The 20,798-nt window shown below is 40.3% G+C and overlaps 1 non-coding gene across 1 annotated transcript; it reads right to left on the bottom strand.

The window, feature by feature from the left end:
* Positions 1-9,061: 9,061 nt before the first annotated feature.
* LOC150018894 (U6 spliceosomal RNA) lies at positions 9,062-9,166 on the bottom strand. Its single transcript, XR_016509396.1, has one exon. It is a non-coding gene; the product is annotated as a U6 spliceosomal RNA (small nuclear RNA).
* Positions 9,167-20,798: the final 11,632 nt, after the last annotated feature.

Below are 20,798 nucleotides of genomic sequence, written 5' to 3'. Positions count from 1 at the left end.
CTAACTTTTTAACCTCAAATTTGAGTCTTAGTCTGTGCTGACACTAATATTTGGATCTTCAGAGTGAACAGAGAAAGATCTATAGATAGTTTGACTTCATGAAATAATGGCTCAAGTTCTTCCTTATCTTGTGTATGTGGAAAGTCCTTCAACCTTAGCTTAAGATCCCAAAGCAAGATGCATGAATAAAAGATAGTTCAAGTTCTATATATATGTGGATTCTCCTCTAGCACTTTCCTTATAACAAAGGACTTACTGGAAGTCATTAAATTTACCATAAAATTTTAGTAGACTGAAAAAGAATACCTTAATATCCAGTTCCTCATTTTATAAAAATAATGTTCAATAGACTTAGTCTTTCAGAATAAATACCAATCTAAATTCTATGCAGCGAAAGTAAATCAATAATTGGTAATTAAATGTGACTAGGATTATAAAAATGTTACCAAGAGTTCTAAATAGGTCTCTGGTATATGTTTTTTATATTTTTATTTTTTCTTTATAGAGTTAAGGAGATTTTGTCTCATTCTTTGCCTCATTTATGACTTTGTGATATCAAAAATAAACATTAGGATTATTGAAAGTTTTTTTAAAAGTTTAATAATTGACACTGACTCACCACTTTCCATTCTTGGCGGTTATGGTGAATTTCCTCTTAACAGCAACGTAGGGGTTCTGGCGAATGGCGTGTTTTCCTTGATCAAGGGTCCTGGGCTTGTGGGCAGGTCAGCCTGCCCCTGATGTGAAAGGCTTCTGTACACGGTAGTGATGCTTCTGAATGACTTGCTTTAGATTTTATTAAATGCAAATCCTCTGGTGTCTGTTTCTTTACAATTTGCATCCCCAATGTAGATTATATACGAAGATACTGTTTTCCTCCCCAAGAAGTTTTTTATTCAGTAACAATGAGTTTCCATTAGGAACACACTGTTTTAAAAGTTTATTATGGAAATAAGGAATCGATTATTTGTCTATGAATAGCAGTGGCATTTTCTAGCCCTTTAATTTAGAGTTAGGTTTTAAAAAACAGTATGTGTGAAAAAGAAAGGTAAGAAATATAGGTAGTATGCTTGTAATACTCAGATTATAAGTATATGATTTTAAAGAGCGAAGTATCTTTTCAGATATAGACAGAATCCTAGGAAGATATTTTGTTTAGGAATAAAAATAAAAATAAATGTCATTTTAATACAATTGAATAGCCTTTTCATTATATACAAAACAGAAGTATATGATTGATAGCAGAGTTCCTAAACTGGGCAGTACATCAGAATCACCAGTGTAGCTAGTTAAAAATACCTTTGCCCAGTCCCTGCCCCCATTGTAATTCAGAATCCTTTGAAGGGAGGCCCAAGATAGTTGTATTATTAAACCAAACTTTCTGTTGTTTTTGAAAAAGGGTCTTTTTTGATCAAAGTCATGAACAATAAAATGGCAATAAATATATATGTATTAACAAGTGAATCTACAAAACAAAATAGATAAAGAAGCACAACAGAAACAGACTCATAGACACAGAGAACATTTTGATGGTTGCCAGATGGGAGAGGGGTGGAGGGGATGGGTGGAAAAGGTGAAGGGATTGAGAAATACAGGTGGGTAGTTTCAGAATCGTTTTGGGTGTTAAGTACAGCATTGGGAAAATAGTCAATAATATTCTAAAAACTATGTGTGGTGTCACATGGGTGTTAGATTTATTGTGACGATCTGTAAGTTATTAATGTCTAATCGCTAGGGTGTACACCTGAAACTAATACAATAATATATGTCAACTGTAATTAAAAAATAAAAATAAGTATAAAATAGGAAAAGGGTCTTTTTTGATGTACAGTCAGCATCGTGAACTCTAGAGCAAAATTTAAAGAAATTAAATTTTAGGTGTTTTTCTGACATTTCTCTCATTTATTTTACCCACAACTGCTGCTTAAACCTAATTTTTGATTCTGTCTCATGACCCTAAACAGAGTTAGTTCCTGGACACCTTTCTTGTCTCTCTGGATTTGTAGAACACTTGATATTTAGGGCTTCAAATGGGTATCATGTAGTGGTCCTCCAACCTGGCTCTAAATCACATGCCCTAACCACCGTTTGATACAGACAGATCTGACCCAGATTACTGGGAGAAGTAGGGGGGGCCATAGGAGGAGTTTGCCAAGACAATGGAAAGCAGTCGAGGACATGATTGGCTGAGAGGCTGAATGCCTCCAGAGCCAATGGAAATAAAAAGAGGGCTGGCTCTTTGACTCATGAGCTTTACTGGTTCCTGAGCTGGCTCTCTCTCAGGCTCTGGCTCCCTGGCTCTCTCTTCTTCCTCAGGGATGCCTGGATGATTGTTCTGTCACTGCCTGCATTTTCCAACAGATGATATTTTGTATGGGAAGGAACTCCAGGCACAGCCCAGGATTGGGCTGGTCTGGCGGGGGGGGGGGGCAGGTTTATTCTTTGGGTGCTCTAGAGGGAACAGGCTCTGAGGCAGAAGCCTGCCATTCTTCTGAAATTGTGTAGATTTTCTGTATCATGTTGTTTTAGTTTGTAAACTAACCCCATAGAAACTAACAGGGGAAAAGCTAGCAGAACCCAGGAGTTTAACCTTGATTGATAGGCTGAAGTGATTAAAGCTGTGACTTGATAGGCTTAAGTGACTGTTCTTGAATAAAGACTCCTTTCCCTTATCACCAAACCTTTGCCTCTGGAATTTTGCCTGGAGGGTGGCAGCAGGCAGTGGGCAGTGGGAACCCAAATTGCTATTCAGTAACACTTTTAGACCTATGGAATCTAGAGAACAGAGGTTCTCAAAGTACGTTCGATCCCCAGAGGTCCCAGATTACTAGTTCAGGAGATCTGCAAAGTCCAAACTAATTTTATAACAAATTAGTTTTTTTTTACCCTCTCATCTTCTCATGAATGTACAGAGGAATTTTCTAGAGACTATCTGACTTGTAATGTGCTAATAAATTAAATGGAGAACCAGATATGAGAATCCAGCTATTTTATATGAAGCCAGACAAGACATACAGGACATTTTCAAAATTGTAAAACAACATTCAATAATTTTTTTTTAGTTTGGAAAGCTTTGTTATTTTTTACTATAAGGTTATCTCTGTCAGTATGTAATGGTTCATTACTTTTGTTTTAAATGAATAATATTTTAAAAAATTCTTAGTTTCAATTTTTAATATAACAAATATATTTTAATCAATTAATTTTAAATTTATTTATATTTTACTAAGTCATATTAAATCAAAGCTCTTTGGGGCCCTAAATAATTTATGAGAGATAAAGGGGTTCTGAGACCAAAGTGTTTAAAACCCGTTCTTCTGGAAAAACACCTTTAATTTAAAGAAGTTTCTAGGGTGTTCTAATGCACAGATAAATTTGAGAACTTTTTGTCTGTGCTTCTCTTACTGATAGAGTACATCTCTCATGGTTGCTGCATTTCTAAAGGAAATCCCTGCCTTTCCCACCCATGTGATTCTTTTTTAAAAATTGAATTTATTAGGATGACATCAGGTAATAAAATTATATAGGTTTCAAGGGTACAATTCTTAATACACCATCTGTGTACTGTATTGTGTGTTCATCCCAAGTCAAGTTTCCCTCCATTACCACCCCCCCCTTGGCTCTTTTTTACTTCCCTCACCCCCTTCTCCCTCTGGCAATCACCATACTGTTGTCTGTGTTTGTGAGTTTTTCTTTTTTTTTCTCTTAATTTCTTCACCTTTTCCACCTAGCCCCCTATCCTCTGACATGAGTCTGTTTCTATTTTGTTGGTTGATTTTGTTCTTTAGATTTCACATATGGTGACTAGCTTATTTTAATGTTCTCCAGGTCTATCCATGCTGTTGCAAAGGGTAAGATTTCCTTTCTTATGGCCAAGTAGTATTCCATTGTGTAAATATACCACAATCTTTTTATCTACTCACTTACTGATGGACACTTGGGCTGCTCCCAAATCTTGGCTACTGTAAATCACTCTGCAATGAACATAGGGGTTCATGTATTCTTTTGAATTAGTGTTTCAGGTTTTCTCAGATATATTCCCAGAAGTGGAATTTCTGTCACCCATGTGATTCTTAATAAATAGTGAAGGTTGAGGGTCCCTGCTCTAGTTATAACTGATAACTCAGTGGTTTTCAAAATCAGTACCAATGCTACCTTCTTCACATAGTTTGTTTGTACACTCACTAAGATGGATTCAGTGGCCCTTTTCATGGTGTGTCTTACTTGAATCTCTGTAATGACACTGATTTCATGCTGCTTTCCATTCTAGTTGGTCGTTTGTATGTCCATCCTCCCAACCAGAGATTCTCTTTCTTCATCTCTGAATTCCCATAGCACTTAACTGTGTTTAGGGGCCCATGCACATAGTAGGTCCTCATGAGTGCTGGCCATGCTGGACTCTACCATAGGATCTATCAGAGACCATGGTCTCTGGATATGAGCAGCAGTACCTAAAAGATAAAGCAGAGCAGAAGTGATTCCGTCATTTTTCATGGTAAAGAAATGTTATGAGTGTAACCCCTTTCTCTTTCTATAAACTGAATACAACACTGAAGGGTTTGTAACCATTGCCCTGTAGCTGGTCCTGTACCCCAAGCTCAAGGACATGATGATTTTCTAGGTGAAGTTTGATGAAGAAATGTCCAGTACCCTGCAGAAACATTGCAGATGTTAAATGTCATGGGAAGAGCTGAAATACATGGAAGCTGAGAAATGGACTTGCAAAAGATGCATTCCTGTGTTTTAAATGACACCCTCGTATACTTGCTTCACTTGCATACAACTCCAGAATTGTTTATATAGAATTAAACACATTTAAAAAAATTCTTGAAAAGGTTGTTTTTATATACTAAGGAAATAAGTCTTCTGCAGATTTGAGTGGATGGTTGTTCCTGGAAAGATGTGGGTTGGTGATAGGTGTTGTCTGCTTTGTTTCAGTTGCTGGTGGGTTCAGAAACACGGCACACATGCAGTCAGGCTGGTTGTTGGGTCATTGTAAAGTAGGCTGCTGGTCTGCGCCTGTTGACGGGAAAACAAGGGTGGCATAAACACAAATCCACAGAGCACAGGCATGATTAGTATTGGTCTCCTTTCTCTTGCATGGGGAACCCCGCCTGAGATATTCCCAACCCCAAATTTCTGTATCAGATTCCCTATTCATTCCATAGTGGGTCACCTGCTATGTGCGTGGGGCAGCTCCTGATAACTTGGCAGATACAGTGGAGGTGAGGGTGTGGAGGGCAGGTGTGAGGAACCCTGGAGGAGGTGCCCTCTGTTTCCCCCTCCCTGCCTTTGTTCCAAGGCTTTCTATTTCTGAGTCCTGTTTTCTGGAGGAGAGTCAAAGGGAGCAGTCAGGCTGCTCAGTGGTCTGAGCGATGTCATGCTGCATTCGTACAGTGCACAGGGGCCCAGAGGCACCCTTACTATAGGGCACGGCAGAGGAGGGGAGAGGTTTCTACTGGGAGGTAGAGGAGAAATGTGCTATTGCTAGTAAACCATGAGATACCTCCTAACTGGAGAAAAGAATGAAATTGTGGCAAAATTAGAAATATACATTTGGTGTCTGCCCTCAGTTTTTGCCACAGAGCTCTTCAAACCCTTGTAATTTCCTGAGCTATAGGAGTGTGAGGAGCATCTTTTCCCCCTTAATATTTTGTCTTTGATTTCAGTTACTTCCATAGAGCTCCCAAATCCCTTGGAATTTCTTGGGTGATAAGAGTGTCTTTGTTTTAATAACGCCGCACTTGATGGCTTCTGGATGTGGTTGGTCACCAGAAAGACAAAGCCATGATTAGAATCTTGAAACTCTCAGCTCTGTCTCCCATCCTCCAGGAAGGGGAGAGGGGCTGGAGATTGAGTTCATAAAAGCCTCTAAACTGCAGTCTCCAGAGAGCTTAAAGGTTGGTGAGGACATTGAGGTGCTGGGGAGGTGATGTTCCCACAGAGGTTGTGACAGCTCTGTACCTCTGCCTTACTCATCTTGTCCATTTGGCTATTCCTCAGTAGTATCCTTTATAATAAATCAGTTAATAGTAAGTAAACTCTTCCTCTGGGTTTTGTGAACAGTTCTAGCAAATTATTGAACCTGAGGAGGGTGTTATGGAAACTCCTAAATTAGAGCCAAGTGCTCAGAAATACGTATATGTGACAGCTTGGAACTTGTGATTGGTGTTTGAAGTGGGGTCTGTACTAACTCTGGGAAGTTAAGTGTCCCAATTGAATTTAATTGTAGGATGACTAGTCAGGTTCTGCCAATAACTGGAGAATCGCTTGGCATGTGAAGACCCACACGTTCACCATCAAAAGTGTTGTGATTGGAGAACCTTTTCACTTTTTTTTTTTCTTTCAGGCACAAACAAGCACATGCCCAGTGGGCCCAGTGGAATTCCCACTTGCGGGCAGAAGTTTCTTCCCTCCCTACACTTAGGTGTGAAGACTGGTGTGGCTCATGCACCCACGAGGGGGCGGCAAGTTTCTGGGTCTGCTCCAACAGCTTCATGCTTTGTTGGGGTGGGGCATAGCCATCCTGATGAAGACTGAGCAGGGAGGAGGGGCTTGACCACCTGAGTTTGCCACATAAATGTGAAGATGGCTTGAGAATAGAGCCAACGGCTGGTCTGAGATACAGTGAAGGGCAGGGAAGATGCTGGATGTGGTAATCCTGAACCAGCCAGACTGTTACTTACAGGGACCTGCCAGACAAGTAGGTTGTCCTGGACACTTATTGTGACCCTTCTGCATGCACCCAACTTCATGGCCACAAACTTTCCCTCGAGTGTGAAAACAGCTGTTTTGCAAATACTGTGGGATTGAGCATGTGAACACTCAGTTGAAGAATAAAATGTGGATAATAGAGTGTTTCCACTGGAAAGAACATTGGTAAGGCAGCCAGTATTTCTTAATTTGCATGAGAAAGATTGCTATCCTAGACCTATATCCTAGATCACCACCCCTGGGAAATTGATTAAATTCATCCTGGCATTTTGTTTGGTATCAGAGGCACATTGGAGTTATAGATGAGAGGGGTCTGGGGCTGCTTTGGCAGGGCATGCTTTGGAGGTAGGCTGACCCCTGGCCCTGGAAGAGGATGAATGAGATGACCTAAGGAAGCCTTTGGGGATTTTATTTTATTTTTCACACCATTCTGTGACACCCACTTGCCCCTTCAGGAAGCAGTGAGATTGCTCAAAATTTCTCTTTGGGGGCAGGGGAGGTAGATGGGTTTATTTGCTGAGTAGTGCTTAGCACCTGAAGAAGGCCTTGGATCCTGAACCTTACACTTAAAGATACCAATCACTTTCTTGAACCTATTCCCATTAGGGAATTTTAGGGACAGGGGAAAGCAGCAGAGTAAGATGGTGTGGTGGTGCAGAAGGTGGATGCCTGCCCACCTCCACCCCTGACTCTCCTACCTTTTTCTTCAGTGGAAGAGCCTGTCTCTGAGCCCTTAACTATGGTGTAGTGAGTGGAAGAAGCACTGACAGGGGAGTTGAAAAGAAACTTTCTCCCTAATCATAATTCTTGACTAACAAAAATGCCAGAATTTTAGGATCATATGTTCCCATATCTTAAGAATACTGAATGTGACTTGAAGTGGGAAGCTTGACTATAGACATCAAGAAGTAGGCAGTAGATTTTACTTGAATAGAGATTTTACTTCATGTTTCTTATGTACAAGAGGTAGGTAAGCCCACTCAGAGATTCTTACTTTGAGGCAGAAGCTGGGCCTGAAGTTGGCCTAAGCACACCCCTGGCAGACACTGAGGGCACTTGGTAAACCACCCTGACAGATAGCTTCTAGTGAGATATAGCATGGTCTGCAGCGATGAGGATAGTCTTTGCATTTATGTGGACAAAATGTTGTATCTATTGAAGTTACGGTTCCATGGATTGTAAAGCACACCATGATTTTGTGTATCACTGAGAAAGAAAGCAAAAGTTGCCATTTAAGCTGTCAGTGACAATATTTCTGATATATGAATTGGTCACAGAGCCTGTTCTTGCTTTGAAATATGTCTTCAATTTTGAAGGATGTGATGATTTTTCATGCCTTTAATCATTGTTTGGTATTTAAATATATTTATTAAAAATATGCTCTCCCTGGCCAGGTGACTCAGTTGGTTGGTGTGTCATCCTGTACATCAAAAAGTTATGGGTTAGATCCCCAGTTGGGGCACATATGGGCAGCAACCGATCAATGTTTTTCACATCAATGTTCCTCTCTCTCTCTCCCTCCTTCCCTTCCTTTTGCTCTAAAATAAATAAACATATCCTCAGGTGAAAATGAAAAATATTAATAAAAATATGCTTTTGCAGTGTATTTCCCACTCAAAAATGTAACACACTTTGTAGACTTGAAGCATCTACTTTACTTAATTATTGCTTTGTAAGAAAATATGGAGTTGTGGTCATTTCTCCAAAAATGATTATTTATTTTACTAATATCAAATTTTGTCCCACTGCTGTTTCTGTGTTTTTTGTGGACACGGCATTTTTAAACTCAATGCTTATCACAGTGTTCTCTATTTGAAGACATTTTTGAATGACATTTAAATCCAGTGTATGTGGTACCAACAAGGTGCATCACTAGGGTGACCCTCTGTCCATGTTTGCATGGGACAGTCCTGTACTTTTTTTAAAATTTATTTTTTTATTGTTGTTTTATTATAGTTGTCTCAATTTTTCACCTGCTGCTCTCCACGGCCCTGCCTCTCCTGCTCCCACAGTCAATCCCCACCCTGTTGTTCACGTCCATGGGTCATTTATACATGTTCCTTATGAGACTCTTCCTCTTCTTCTCCTCCTTCTCCCCATCTCCTCCCCTCTTGTCCCTGTCAGTAATTTCCTTATTTCACGCCTCTTCTTGTATTTTGTTCATTAGGTTCCTGTTATAGGTGAGATCATATGGTATTTGTTTTTTTGCTACCTGGCTTATTTCACTAAGCATCACACTCTCCAGTTTCATCCATGCTGTTGGAAAAGGTAGGAGTTCCTTCTTTCTTTCTACAGTGTAGTATTCCACTGTGTAAATGTACCATAGTGTTTTGATTCACTCATTTACAAAAATATGGAATACTTACTGAATTTGTGTCATCTTTGTGCAGGGATCATGCTAATCTTCTCTGTATTGTTCCAATTTTAGTATATGTGCTGCCGAAACGAGCATGTCCCTGTTTACTCTTGTCATGGCATCCTATCTGGTTACTGTCCCCTTTCACTCTCAAAAAAATCTTCTTGGTTTGAGGATCAAAGTCTGTGGTCACCTTATACTTACCTCAATTAAGGTGGCAGCATGAATGGCTATGACCAAGTTGCAGTGACACAGGCAGTGACAACTGGCCATACCTGCTGCTTGGATGGCAGGCACTGGGAGGCAACACTCAATTTCAGAGATTCTAAAATGTGGAAACATATGTATCTTAGAATCCATAACATAAGAAAGAACTAATAAGATTTGTGTGTGTCTGAGTATTCATTTTCCAGGCTGCCAACTTTTTCCTCTAGTAAAAAATATAAATTTATTCTCATTCAGTTCTTCAAATGGATCCCTTCCTGAGTGTGAGGAAACTACAAAAAATGTTCATTCCCTTAAGGGGCTCATGGTTTAGTGGGGAAGACAGGAATAAGTGAATGATGAGCATGCCGTGTTACAAGTGCTGTTTGGAGGTGATTATCCCTGCCCTCAAAATGTTTATGGTACAGTGAAGTGTTTCTCAGCCATTTAAAAATTCATATATATATATATATTTTTTTGTTAAACATGAAAAATCTCCTCCTCCTAAAGATTTAGAAGTGACTTTTTCTCCTTGTTTTTCTTTTCTTCTTCCTCCTTCTTCTTCTCAGTGGACAAAATAATTTAGCTCAAATTAAGGTAATTTAAAGGAGAGCATAGATTCCCTAACATTGTCAAAATGTCCAATATTGGCACAAAATGTCTATGAATGGCCCAGAGGGAGTGTTCAGAATGAAGGGAGGACTCCTGGAGAAGGGGGCATTTGAGCTGAGACTTAAAAATATGTGTGTGTTGGTATATAAGTAAGCTTCCTATCAACCTATCCTTTTGACCCTGTAGATTGTCATTATTATTTATTTCTCATGTATTTTCCTAGGCTTTCTTTATGTATTTACTAGTAAATATAAATATAAATTCTTATCTGGCTCCCAGTTCCTACAAAAATATTAGCACACTGTACACACTATTCTTCCATATTCCATTTTTTGCTTCCTAACTTTATTGTCTTAGACATTATTGTTTTTAAGTTTTGGCAGAGTATTGTTTTGTATGAATGTACCATCATTAATTCAATCAGTTTTCTACTAATAAACATTTGAGTTATTTCCAATATTCTATTATAAACTTTGCTACAATAGAAAATCGTGGACATCCATTGTTTCATCTATATGCAATTGTATCTGTAGAATCAATTCACCATGTTGAATTGTTAGATTGAAGGTCATGTGCATTTATTTATTTAAAATTTTTAATTTTTATTAATTTTTTCAGTTTTATTGTGATAGAATTGACATCAGACATTGTATGATTTTAAGATGTTCATCATAATAATCTGATATATGTATGTAGTGTGAAGGTTATGTACACTTTAAATCTTGAGAAGTATTGCCACGTTATTTTGCGTATTCCTTGTGACAACTTCCCTCCCGCCAGTTGTCATGGGGTCCTTGTTTCCAGCAACCTTGCTGGCAGTGTGTGTGGTCAGGAGAATAATGCCTCCCCACAAAGATGTCTAAGTCCTGATCCCTGGAACCTGTGAATATGTTAAATAACATAGCAAAGAGGAATTCAGGTTGCTAGCCAGCAGACCTTAAAATAGGGAGATTTTTTTTGGATTATCTAGATGGGTACAAGGTAATCATAAACGTCCTTAAAAGTAGAAGAGGGAGGTATGAGTTCTGATGATATTTTGGATAATAACCCTTTGTTGGAGCTGTTGTTTGCAAATGTTCTCCCATTCAGTTTGTTGCCTTTTTGTTTTGTTGGTGATTTCTTTTGCTGTGCAGAAGATTTCTACCTTGATATAGTCCCATTCATTTATTTTTGCTTTTATTTATTTTCCTTGCCTTTGGGGTTAAATTCATGAAATCCTCTCTAAGACCAAGGTTTGTAATTATATACTTGAAACCTGTATAATTGTATAAACTAATGTCACTCAAATAGATTTAATAAAAAATTTTTTAAGTAGGAAAGGGAAGCAGAAAAAAAGTCAGTCAGAGGAAGATGTGACTACAGAAGAAAAACACAGAGAGATGCAATGGTGCTGCTTTAGGACAGAGAAATGCGGTCATCAGCAAAGGAATGCGGGCAGCTCCCAAAGCTGGAAAGAGCAAGGACACAGATTCTCTCCCAGAACTTCTACAAAGGAACGCAGCCCCGCTGACACCTTGGTTTCAGCCCAGTGCGACCCATATTGGACTCTAACCTATACAACTCTAAGATAATTAATTTGTGTTTTTAAAATCATTGAGATTGTGGCAATTTGACACAGTAATGATAGAAACTAACACATTGTTACCAAATTTATAGATAATTGTCAATATAAGGTGATGAATGTTATCTCATTGTAGTTTTAATTTCCATTCTCCTTATCACGAGTGAGAGTGAGCATATTTTAAATAGATTTATTTCCTTTTCTGTGACCTATCTGCTTTTATATTGAGTTGATTTGTTTTTCATTTTGTGAAATTCTAGGGATATTTTATAAATTGAGATCAGCTCTTTCTGTGATAAGAGTTGCAAATAATTTCCTCCAATTTGTCATTTATCTCTTGATTTTGTTATGGCTTTAACTTTTGTAAATATTTTCCACAGTTTTTGTTTAGCAGGATTTATAAATTGTTTCTCTAAGTCTTTTAGTTTTTGAGTTTGAGTGAGAAAGGTCTTTTCATGCCAGGTTTACAAAAGAATTCTCCCATGTTTTCCTTTAGTATTTTCATCATTCGCTTATTTTTAAATATTCAACTCTTGGATCCAATTGGAGTTCTGAGGGCAAAGCTATTTTTTGAATAGTTAATCTTTCCTGCGCTGATTTGAGATGACTCTTTTATCATAATCTAATTTCCTGTATATATTTTAGTGTATTTCTTGACTTTGTATTGTGTTCCACTAGTCTATTTATGTACAAAAACAGCATTTGAATTATTGAAAGTGTGTTTTAATACCTGAGAGGCATTGTCACTCTTTTTGGTTCCTTTTCCCCAGGATTTTCCTAGTTATTCTATTTTTTTTTTCTTCTTTTTTGCTGGTGAGAGAGAGAGAGAGAGAGAGAGAGAGAGAGGAAGACAGAGGGAGAGAGAAAAGAAAGGAAAAAAGATAAAATTGTTCTAGTTTTTTAAATTGGGTTCATGTTACATTTATAAATGAATGCTTTTTTATTTTTTTCAGTAAAAAATATCTTCTTGGTATTTTTCTCTAGTGTTTAAATTTTATTTGTTTATTTTCCCATTTCCTATTAATATTCCAGTAATCTATTTTGCTGGTATTGAAAATGAAGTCTGTTCTTTCACTATACTCCAACTTATAACTGTGTATATATATATGAAAACTATTGATTTCTATGTATTAATTTAGCACTTCTCTATATTACCTTATATGTTTTTCAAATATGCGATCATATCATCTAGGGATGATATGGTAAATTACATATCCCTAAAAAAATCATCCTTCTAATCTACATTTTCAAATTTATTTGTTAGAGTTGAGCAAAATAGACTATTATGATTCTTCTTTACTGTCAGAACTTGGAGGCAGCTAGAATGCACACCTGGACTTTTGGTATATGCTAATCAACCTGGCCCTGGACTTAGCCATTCCCAAAGATATGCTGATGGATTTAACAGTTCCCAAAAGATGTGCTGATGGACTGAAACCATTCCCAGGGAAAATGGTAATAGACATAGCCTGATATGTTAACTTACCTGGTGTGTGTTTGGGGGGGGGGGCAGGGGGCGAGCAATCAATTGTAAATGACCTACTGACTATGTTGATAAGCAAACTCACCCTCACCAAAATGTGTGGTTGACAAGTATAAAAAAGGTGCCTGCAGAAGTGCAGGTGGGACTCCTAGGGACCCACGAGGAGGCCCGGGAGTCCCCATTCCCTGTTCCCCATTCCCCGTTCCCCAACCCCGTTGCTCCTAAGGGCCCTTGAGTTGGTCCAGGCGCTGCCTCTCCCCATCCCCACCTTCCCCCGCTTTTTCCTCAATAAACCCATTGCCTAATCCCACAGTGGTCTCCGGGTGATTTCTCAGAGCAAGGCTGCCCTGACATTTACATGTGGTGGTTTCTCAATTACTTATTCTTACGTATATTGGTGCTTTATCTTTTGTTGATTAGGTTAGCTAGTAATTAATCTTTTTAAAGATCTATCTTTTCATCCATTTATTGTTCTATTTTCTAACTCCTTAATCTTTGCTCTATTAATTCTTCTACTTGCCTTTGGTTTATTTTGTTTTTCTTTTTCTGACTTTCTATGTTCTTTTCCTAACTTTCCTAACTGACCGATTAATACATTTGTTTTTATGCTTTCCAGTTTAATCAAATACTCTCAAAAGTCATGACTTACACACTAAGTATCAGAATGAATGTCTTCTCTTCCATCTGCATCATCCTGGAGTTCCCTTTGTTTTTGATGTAGTTGGCTTTTTCTTCTTTCCCAGGACATGGCACACTTATGACTTTTTAACTTAGCTTTTCAGATGTTTCCCTTTTCTTTTTTATTCCCCTGAAGATTCTTCCTTGTAGTATTAATGTATGTGGGCTTTCTAACCCTGTTTCTCTGCAACCTCTGTTCTCTTATCCTTTTGAATATCTTTCCCTACAGCCTACTTTTAGATCCATATCTTACACTTAGAAATAACTTTATCTTCTCAGCTGCAGACTTACACGTTGAATTGCATTTAGACACCACTACCCAAGTCGGCCAGAAATTTAAGCTTAACATTCGAAACTGCAATCGTCACCCTTTCACCCTCGCCCAATCTCGTTTACAGTCTGGCTTTTGGAGCTCAGCAGGGGCACCGTTTTTTGAGTAGCTAACCTTGACCACCCTGAGTTGCTTTATTTCTCCTGTTCACGTCCAACATTCAACCCGTTGTCAAATCTCATCTGTCCTACCTGCACTGTGGGTTTCTCTCTGGCTCCTTTCTCTGACCTGTAACCTGATTCCAGCCGCTGTTGTCCCCTCACTGACTATTGTGGTGGATTTCTGTTAGTTTCTTTATCTCCAGGCTCCCATTTTAGTCCAGCTCTCTTGGCCAGCTGCAGAGCTCTGACCACTCATTCTTCAAATTGAAATCCCAAATGATACCCCATGGCCCCCACCTGAAGGACTGGTTCCTCATGCACCCTTCACAGTGAGGGTCTCTCCTCCCCTCTGAGCCTAGTTCTGTTGATACACCATGTGCTTAGGCTCCTTGCTTCCTAGATTTTCACATTTTATTGCCTTCAAGCTTTGGTTCACACTGTTTTCTCCACTGGTAACATTTTATTCTTTTCTTCTTTATCTACTGAAATGTGATTCATCCTTCAAATTCCATCTCATACCCAACCTCGACTGTGAAGGCTGTCTTGCTGCCTATTGTTTCATCCCTACAGACCTTCTATTGCGCTTATTTTTCTTCCCTTAGCATACTTACTCATTCACTTCCCAAGAGGCTGAGACTGTACATCTTGTGGGACGTAACCCAGCACCTTTTAAATAGTAAATGCTCGCATAGAATTCTTGAAAACATGGTGAAAAAATAAAATAGATGAGACCTTGAATAACTGTGCCCAGAAAACAGCTTGTAACTTTTCTGAATTGAATGTAACATGAGAGAGAAAAAGACTTTATTCTTAAGCCACTGTAATTCAAGGTCTCTGTGACAGCAGTTTAGCCTTCCAAACAAATACAATGGGGAAAACACATAAGCAGGGGATGCCATTCACATCTACAGAGGAAGGTTCATCCATTTATTGACCTTGGGATGCTAATAGCTCTGTATGACAAGTAGATGAAGACCCAGAACTGACCCCTCCCCTGTGAATGACTATAGGGAGCTCAGTGGTCTGATCCTTTACAATAGTGAGAGACAGTAGTCTGGCAGCCGTGGCAGGGATCTGGCGTGGGGTGGATGGGCTCCTGAGGTCTTAAGGCCATATGACCACTGGTGAGACAGCCTTGAGCTCAGCTTAGAACAATAGGTGAAGAAGCCATACTTCACCAAGGGCAGAACCAACCTTGAAAAAGGAAAATGAAGGTGAGCCAAAATAGACAGGAGAGAACTGGAGCTTTAGGGACTTGACATAGACTAATTACAAAGGTGAAGGAGTGGACTGCAAAGCTAGTCCAGGTATATCTGAAGGCAAGAATTCTTGAGGCAAAAGTAGGAACAATACCATTCCCTGCCTTGCTCTGAATGCTGGGGTTTTGCCGGGGCTGGGGTGCCTGCAGTGTAGTTGTAATGAAGCCTAGGGACAGAAAGAAACTTCTGGAGACTCATTCTTAGAAAATGTACTAGAATTCTGGTTCCTTTAGGGTCAAGGGTCTGTCACGACATCTGGCCACTTCCTGAATCTACTTCTGTCTCTTTAGACCTCTCCTGTCTGATCCTTTAAATGCCTGGAATTTCTTCATCTCCCCAGGTTCCTAGAGGGGAGGTAGGGGGAGCCCCAGCAGTTGCCTGGTTTCCTGGGGCTCAGTCCTACCACAGAGCCTCTTGCCAACCACCCTGAATTCACTTTACTAGTTAACTGCCTCATGTACACCTGACACCGGAGCATGGAACATTGCTCAGAATTCCGGATGCTGTGCTTACATCCTTTTCCTCCAGATTGCACCTCTTAGCTGCCCCCCATTTCTTATAACTTTCCATTGTCACACACCGGACCTAGACCAGAGTTCTGTTAGGGGAGTGGACCTGACCTGCCTGTCTCTCTTCCACAGATTGTGTGGCACTTCAGTCTCAGGTGAACTGCCTTGCTCCTGCTTGATCAGGTCTCCTCTGGCTGCTCCTTAACATGTGTCAAGTAAGGGACCAGGGATCACCATCCATTAATAACCCCCGAAACCACAAAGAAGAAGGGGTACACGCTGTCACAGTGCACTTGATAGCCCTTTATTACTCTGGGGTTTTTGCATACGCTCCTTGGAAACTGTCTTTTGAGAAGGAAACACATTCTTTATTTCTCCTTTGTTTTCCTGCTCCTTCATTGCCACTAACATCTTCATTGAGCGTCCCCCAGGTGTTGAGTAAGGTGCACGGATATCCAGGACGGTTTTTAGTTCTGGGAAGATATTTAGGAGACACAATTTTTCAAGCTATTGGAGGGTGAGTGACTGGGGTCTGGAATTAAGGTCACCTGGATTCTAGCTCTTGCTTTGCTCCCGATACATTGGGTAAACCCTTGAACAGATGCCATAAATAAACACATCTTTTAATGCTGTGTGCCTAGAGGCTACAGGAGACTACAGCAAGGCTTGGAACGTGGGTAGCTTTAGCTTGCGATTTTTTTTTTTTTTTTTTTTTTGCCAAGCCTTGGACAGATCTGTTCTCCTTACCTGATTCTCTATGGAAGTTCTTTGGGCGTATTTTCAGTTTTAGCCACCAGGTGGCGCCTCAAGCCCATCAGTCGCTTACAAAAGCTCTCGCTCCGACGGCTGGATTGAGAGCAAGGATTTCTGGGGGAACTGCAGTGAAATGGAAGGAATGTACGCTCTTCTTCCTGAAAACCTTGAAAGTCGATGAGCCTGATGTTCTTTTCATGGCTGCCTACACAGAAGAAGGTCATTTCCCCAACTTCTCTGCTCATTCCTCTGATTCCCGCCCTCCCCCTGCCCTTTGGCTGCTAATTGGAGTAGGTAATAAATAGCACTTAGAGAAGGAACCTCTTTCTTCGGTGGGCCCTGGAGTGGGAACTCCTCTCTCGTTCATGTGAGGCAACAAAGCCAAGCTGTTCAAAGCACAGGCTCTGGATCTATTGGGTTCGGTCTGAACCTGGCTCCACTTATAAACTGTAAACATGGGCAAGACACAAGACTCAGTTTTCTCATCTATAAAACGGGGATGAGGAAAGTGACCTGCCTCAGGATTGGTTACACTGTGGTAGCAAAACTGTTCTTTATTAGGCTTGTCCAGGTTAGATACTAAATCAAACCGAGCAAAACTTAGTCCTTGGTAGGATTAATCTGCTCTCTCACTGGCCCTTGTGAGAGAATCAGTTTATGTCTTAGCTAGTCTTTTCTCTGGATAATGCCTCCTGCTCCCAGGACTGGGAGAGCTCTACCTCTGATCACAAACCTGGGAGACGACTGTTAGCCTGCTCTCTTCGTTTTGAACTTCTTCCAGTTGACCCTATCCTTGCCTGTGGAGCCTCCAGACCCCACACCACTGTTTCAACTAAAGGCTGGCTGCCTCCCTTTGTTCCCTGCCTGCCCCGCTTACCCCGCTCCCATCAGCCTGCTCTTGGCATTTCTTCCCTTGGTAAGCATCGTGTATCTAACCTGTCGTTTTTCTCCTTTACATTTTTGGAGACTCTGCTAGATACAACACTTGTAAAATCAGTTTGGTGTAAAGGATTTAATCAGCAGCTCTCATGTTTAGTATCTGCTGGGGTGGTGTTGCTGGAGTGTGCCTCTTCACTTGCAGCAGCCTGGGGGTAGGAACCAGCTCTCCTCTCATAGCAACAGGAGGGACTGCAAAGTTCTCAGTTCACTGAGTAACTACGGGGGATGCAGAATGGTGACAGCAGTGAGCAGGGTCTCCTGGATGCACTAGTTCTCTGTTCCCTGGATCAAGTTGTAAAATAAAATTCATATCCCCTCAGGGGTCCACCCTGAAAATCAGAGGGAATAACCTATATATATGTACACTATTGCTAACAACTCTCTTTACTTCTTAAATTTCTTTCAGTTGTCCGTGTTTTATGTATTTCAGTTTTGTCCTCCAGTTAGTAGCTTTTTGACTGACTTTTGGGATTAAGTGAGCCTGAGAACAAGGGAAAATTGAATTACCCCTGGGCTCATGTCTCTGAGGAGTCACTGGAGGGTACTGAAGCTTTGAGGGTCTATTCCCCTTAAGGGTTTCAAAACAGCGATTTGGTTTCCTCAGCTGGAAAATACTCCTTCCTGACTGGCTCACAAGAGATGAAATTTTTGGATGGGAGAGGATTTCTGTGCCTACACACAAAAAGACACAGTCTCACTCTCCTTGACCAACAGATTTGTACTTTGGATTCTCTGGTGAAAATATTCTTTTTTTTTTTTTTTTAAGCTTGTGCATTTTTCTGTTGAAGCCTGCTAAAGAATGTTGAATGATCTTTCTCCTGACATCTCAAAACAGGGACGAGGGCCCACAGCAGAAAACAGCAGACAGGAACAACCTGCTGGGGTGTCAAGAGCCACCAACTCACTCATGGAGGCCCCCACAAGTCATCTCCTTCAGGCTTATTACAAAGCCATCAGGACCTTGTCACCCCACCTGTCTGAAGACTACAAAGAAAACTAAAGAGGAAGTGAAGGAGGAGCAGGGAACAAAAAGCCATGGATGCACAGTATTTGTGTTGAGAAGTTATTTCTTCTCCATCCCCTGGGAGAGAAGTGAATTACATGTGATTCTTTCCTCACCCCAAAGCCAAGATGGAGGAGGCTTCAAGAAGATTACTCATAGAAATGGGGGAAGGGGAGATGAGAATCGTGGTCTCTAATTGGATGACTTGCTGATCTGCCCTGGACAAATCCAATCTGATGCCACCTGAGCGGGGGAAGGAGGTCTGCGGGTGGCCATGGCGAGGATACATGTGTCTCCCGTGGGCCCAGAGGACACAGTGTGGCTGGGCTTCACTTAGGAGAACTTCCCATGGAGAGGCCACCTGGGAATTAAGGTGGAAGTTGTGGCAGAGGTCACATCTGTCTTGACTGATTGAATTCAAATACCCTCCAGGGACTCCAATTTATTCTCTTAGGACTAATGGAAAACTAATGAGAAAATGCACCTACCTGGTGTGGGTCACCACTTTTGCCTGGACACCAGGCATGGCTTCTCTCAGCCTTTGGTTACATTCCTTGCCTGGCTGCTGGCCATCAGCCGTGACATTAACTTTGCCTAACAGTCCCTTCTCATTGCCCCTGACCATGACCTCAACTTAGCCTAACTGATTAAATTCTCTTGTTGGGTCACGACCATTTCTCTGTCTATTAAGCTCTACTATCTTGGTTAAACATTTTAAAATTCTGTCACTTTTTGTTTTTAAACCATTTTGCTTTTAAAGAGCACCACATAGGAGGTGAATAAGGTTAGCAGTTTTCACAAAGGAGGAGGGTACTGACTGGAAAACAGTTATAGCAGATCTATATCTCACAGTATTAAATCTGTGTGTTTTCTGACATATGTTCAGTATACCTTCCCCCCTGCTCTCTCACTGGTGCTCTAGGGGCAGTTTCCCCTCCCCAGACTACACAGAAGCAGAAGCAAGGACTTAAAGGAGCCTAGGCCTAATCCAGAAGAGAAGACTGTGATGCATGCTTAGATTTAGCTAGAGTTTTCCATCCCTAAGAGCAAAGTGAGCTGGATGTATGGGAAAGGAGGAGGGAATGGAGGGACAAAGCAGACTGGAAATGGGGAAGTGGGGAAGAAACTCAGGCTTGGCGAGGATTATGGATACAGCTAGTGGTGGTCCTAGGACCCACCACTTTATCCGTTGCTGTGCACAACCTGTTGTCTTTAAGCCCTGGATCCCTGCAAGCCCATGAGCAGAAGGGGAGGGATTTGGAACATCTTGTGTGAGGAATAAGTTACAAAAGGAAAACTTCACTAGAGGAACTATTGAGAATGAGTTGGACTTCCCCTCTGACCCAAGGAAATAATAAGCATGTTCCCACCGCCACATGGTTTAGTATGAACTGAGCTGGTTTGCTAGCTTGTCAATAAAAAGCATTTTACCTGAATTTTAAGTTCTTTGTCTGTGAATTCTAGAGGGGCTAAGCTTCCAATTGAAGGTGTTCTTAATTTTACAGATTTGAACAAACTACCAGGTAGAAAGTGATATTTTACCTGAGCGATGTATTTTGATAGTGATTTGGATGTTCAGTTTGCTCTGGGTGCAACACTGGTCATTCCATTGATCTTTGGGGTTGATGGTGTCATCTGGATCTTTCTTTAGCTGGTGACAATTGTACTAACCAGTGTACTAACCAGCACTAGCTTTACAAGTGGCCAACCAGTGATTTAGCTGGAAACTCAGCAGTTCAAGCTCTGGCTCCAAATTATGTGTTTTGACCTCAGATTCATGCTTAATTGCTTTTGTAGAATTAAGTATACACTGGTAAATCAACAACAAGTCAGCTACCAGTATTTATTGAGTCAGTTTTGGAATAGAAGTTATATTTTTTTTGTGTGTGTGCATGTGTTGCACAGAAGTAGAAGATACGATTATAGCACTTGAGGAACTTGTAATCTAGAGAAATAACATATAAAATTAGTAGGTTTACTTTTAGGATTGCCTTTTATGGCTAAACATTTCTTAGTCCCTGAATATGTGCTTATATACATTTGAAACAGGACATTTAAATTAAAGTCTCCAATGAGGCATTAAGAGACAAAAGGCGCTGTGTACCAAAATGAAATGAGAGGAAAAAAAGTCATTGGAATCATACAGTATATATAATCTTCTCAGGCTGGCTTCTTTCACTTAGCAATGTTCATTTAAGATTCACCTATGTCTTTTTGTGTCTTTATAACTCACTTTCTTTTAATTATTGAATAATATTCTATTGTATGGATGTTTCAGAGGTTGTTTATCCATTC

This window comes from Furipterus horrens, unplaced genomic scaffold (genome assembly GCF_987537825.1).
Source record: "Furipterus horrens unplaced genomic scaffold, mFurHor1.1.pri manual_scaffold_2, whole genome shotgun sequence".
In the NCBI taxonomy this organism is placed as follows: domain Eukaryota; kingdom Metazoa; phylum Chordata; class Mammalia; order Chiroptera; family Furipteridae; genus Furipterus; species Furipterus horrens.
Note: the sequence above shows the minus strand (reverse complement) of the source record. Positions and strands in the feature narration are given on the sequence as shown.